Below are 4,088 nucleotides of genomic sequence, written 5' to 3' on the forward strand. Positions count from 1 at the left end.
CATAGCAGGGCATCGCTGGGTTGGGCTCCCTTGGCCTTCCGGGCGCCTTGGACGCTGTCTTGGGAAGACCATGGGCACAAGGCCATGGCATATAGTGAGGAATGGACCACGGTTGCCAAGGCTAGGCATATAGAGAGGAATGGACCACGGTTGCCAAGGTTGCGCAAGTTTTGGGCATTTTTTGCCCGGATATGCCCAAGTATGCCCCGATAGGCCCGTTACGCCCCGGTATGAACGCGTATGCCCGGATAGACTCGGTATGCCTTGGGATACATGCGTATGCCCCGATAGGCTTGGTACGCCCCGATATGCGCACGTGTGCCCCAGTAGGGCTCGGTATGCCCCGGTATGTACGCGTGTGCCCCGATAGGCCCGGTATGCCCCGATATGCACACGTGTGCCCCAATAGGGGTCGGTATGCCCCGGTAGGTACGCGTGTGCCCCGTAATGCACGTTTCGCTGATCTCCCCGCATGTCCCGCCCCTATATGTAATACTTACTTACTTACTTACTTTCTTTCTTGCTTGCTTGCAATGGTTGGGAGTGCCCGGCATGCCCCGCTGCAGAGACCAAGGGCGCAATGACTTGGCACCGCGGATGCCGGGACTCCGGCACTTCCCGTGGCACTGATGGTTGGTTCCAAAGACAAAAGGCCGTGCAAGGCCACCGCACCGCGGATGATTTTGCTCGTGCTGGCGCCTTTGTGTGGCCAAAGAACATGCGCGAATGCTCCTGTCGGAAGGGTTGGTGTCCTGGCCCCGTCGGGTGTCACGAATGCTCGGTTGCGAAGACCATGGGACCAAAGCCATGGCACGTCGGATGATGGCTCCAGCTGGCGCCCCGGCACTTTCTGTGGCATTGATGCTCGGTTTCAAAGACAAACGTGCGCAGGGCCAGGGGACCGCGGATGACTGCTCGTGCTGGCCTCGTTGGGCGGCATTGATGGTCGGTTGCAAAGAAAATGCGCGATTGCTCGTGTCGGGGACTGGCAAGCCAAGGCCAAGCGAGCCATGTGTCACGGGGAAACAGTTCAGGACACAACCGGTATTAGAATCCATCTCGCCTCGTCTCGTTGCGTCTTGGAAATGCGTTGTTTATAGCACCTTTGGTCGCCACTGGTGGTTAAGGGGGTTGGTTGGCCAAACACTATAGGAGGAGGTGACCCTGTGACTTGTGACTTCTCCCCCGTTAGGCCCAGCAGGTGTGGGCAGGAGCCTTGGTGGCTTGCTCATGGGTTGCAAGAGGACTTGCTTGTGCATCTGTTGCACACAGTAGGAAATCATACTTCAACTCGTAGGCGTGCCCTAAGGGAGCTTTGGGTGCGGACTGCGAGCTATCCATAGGGATGCTCCAGTTTCTTTGGTTGAGGATGGGGGCCAAAGACAGTGCATGTGGGTTGGGTTCCCACATGCATTGCGCGGCGGACCGGTGCAGGGGGCTACTTATACTGTTTGCCCCTCTGTACCGCGGTACGTCTCGTGGGTAGGCCATTCTCTAGGCCTTCCATGGGTTCGTGCCGGGGCGACTTCGGTTGCCCTCGCGAGGTGTACACCTTGCGGATCAGTCCATGGGGCATCTTGCTCCTTGGATGACCAAGCCCTAGTGCTTGGCGGGTGGTGCGTGGCATCGTCATGCCTCGTACTCGATGGACTTTGCATTAGGCCCCAAGGCCTTATGTTCGATGTACTCGTGATGCAGGCTGATCATGAGTGTGGGTATCTAGAAGCGCATGTCAAGATCTGAGCCAAGTAGCCTGTTGAACAGCTTAGAGTTTATGTGCACATTTGAAGCATCAAGGGGTGTTGGCGTGTAGGGCCTTTAAAGGCTTGCACGATTGAAGGCTGGCCCTAGCATTCGTGCATGTTGGGGCGCCGCACGGGTTATTCCGTTGCTCAAATATTTGGCCCGTGACAGTTGGTATCAGAGCAGTTATGAATCAAGAGTTTTTTTAAGGAGCTATGATACAGTTGGTGTCTGTGTTGGTATAGTTGCAGCAAGTGGCAGTGTTTGCGGCTATGATTAGCGCATCTCTAGTGCATGTTGCTTTGCACAAAGGAACGGGAAATGCTTTCTGTTGTGGCGGAGTTGAAAAGAGCTTGAATGTTAGCACACCAAGTTGGAAGTGCTAAGTTGCGGATGTCTTTGAATCTAACACTTTGAAAGTCCATTAGTCAGCCGAAGGAGAGCTAAAATTGCGTGGGTATGTTCCTTTCGGGGGACTCTCCCTTATTCTACTTGAGTCGCGCAACAGAGGCGCGATGGCCTGCAAAGATTAGTACCATCAGTGTTTGTTTAAGCATTGCTCAATGGATTTGCTCGAAGCTTGATACAGTGTTAGAGCTGCAACCATCAGCGAACAGGTTGGCATCTTTCAGTGACCCACCGATGTGTGAGATCGGAAGTGGCAGTTGGGGAGTTGTGAATGCTCCGTTGCAGTGTTGGCTAAACATTGATGTGTTAGCATATGGCCTTAAGGGCTTGCTATGAAAAAAAGAAGGGGTTGGCTGCTGGTATAAGCCTTCCCCTATCAGATGAGGTGTCGAACGTGTCGACACCAAAGCGCTCACCGAAGTGAATTTGCTTGCTCAGTGTGATGGCATAACCAGTTTGACGAATTAGCAGACATGCTCAGGATGAAGAGCTGGTCAATGACTGAAGTACTTTTATGGCAGTTCACAATTACAATCGAGCATGCGTGATGCTCTTCTCAGAAAGACCTTGGAACGAACGCCAAGGCCGCTTAGATTTGATAATGGGTTTGCTGTGCTGATATGGGACAGTGTGGTGAGCTCAGATGGCATATGGGCAGACTGTGTTGGTATGGGACGACATGGTATGTTTGTGTGTTTCTTGCTGCTTTAGAATCTCTTAGTTTGTCGAAATTGAAAGGACAGCTCAATCTGAATGATGGAATATTTGGGGTGGTTAGCAGTGTGAGTACTAGCCGCAAGTGCCCAAGGAGACCATTTGTGGCATAAGGGTTGATTGTTCAAATCAAGTTCTATAGTGTTGAACCGAAGCAGGCAAGACTAAGCGTCGCAGTTGATTGATCCCAACAGGGGATTCTTGGCCTCAGGAGGAGGCGAGACTGATGTGGTGGTCTCTTTGCTTGGGAGTGCTTGTGGACTCCGTGGTTGGTTTGCACTTTGCAGGTGGCAAGTGCTGCACTTGGCCGAAAGTGAGGCAGGTGCTGTGCCAGAAGTGGTGGCACATTCAGGGAGAGACGAAGCGGTGCAAGTTGGCCATTTCGGAAGACCACTCCAGAGGAAGCTCGAGTGTAGCTGAGGAGGAACTTGAGAGTTGCTTGAAGAAATGATTCAAGCTGGTCGCTCTGCCCTCATGGAGTTTGGTGGAGTGCTCAGAACCATCATCACCGGTTGTAGGTGAGCCAAAACCTTCAGTGCCGAAAGTGTTGGCACGTTAACCGGTTGTAGGTGAGCCAAAACCTTCCGTGCCGAAAGTGATGGCACGCTACCCGGTTGTAGGTGAGCCAAAACCTTCCATGCCGAAAGTGATGGCGTGTTATCCGGTTGTAGGTGAGCCAAAACCTTCTGTGCCGAAAGTGTTGACACATTTTCCGGTTGTAGGTGAGCCAAAACCTTCCATGCCGAAAGTGATGGCGTGTTATCTGGTTGTAGGTGAGCCAAAACCTTCCGTGCTGAAAGTGATGGCACGCTACCCGGTTGTAGGTGAGCCAAAACCTTCCGTGCCGAAAGTGGTGGCACGTCATCCGGTTGTAGGTGAGCCATAACCTTCCGTGCCGAAAGTGATGGCACGTCATCCACAGCGTTTGTAGGCACCGTCAGAAAACCTTCGCCTAGTTTGATGGAGTCCGGGAAAACCATCGTTGTTGAAGATAACTCCAGCAGAGCTATAGTGCAGTGATTGGCAGAACTTGAGGCAGTGTGGTATGCAGTAGAAGTTAGAATACGCTGATTGTCGAAGTACCAGTGGCAGCTGCTTTCAAGATTGAGAAGTCATTGTTATTGTGGAACTGAGCTTCATAGAGCGTTCAGTGTCGACGAGGGCGTCGACGTTATCAGGTGGGGGAGTGTCACGGGGAAACAGTTCAGGACACAACCGGTATT

This window comes from Tasmannia lanceolata, unplaced genomic scaffold (genome assembly GCF_043159265.1).
Source record: "Tasmannia lanceolata isolate RefF3 unplaced genomic scaffold, GAP_Taslan_0.1 ptg000101l, whole genome shotgun sequence".
Lineage (NCBI taxonomy): Eukaryota > Viridiplantae > Streptophyta > Magnoliopsida > Canellales > Winteraceae > Tasmannia > Tasmannia lanceolata.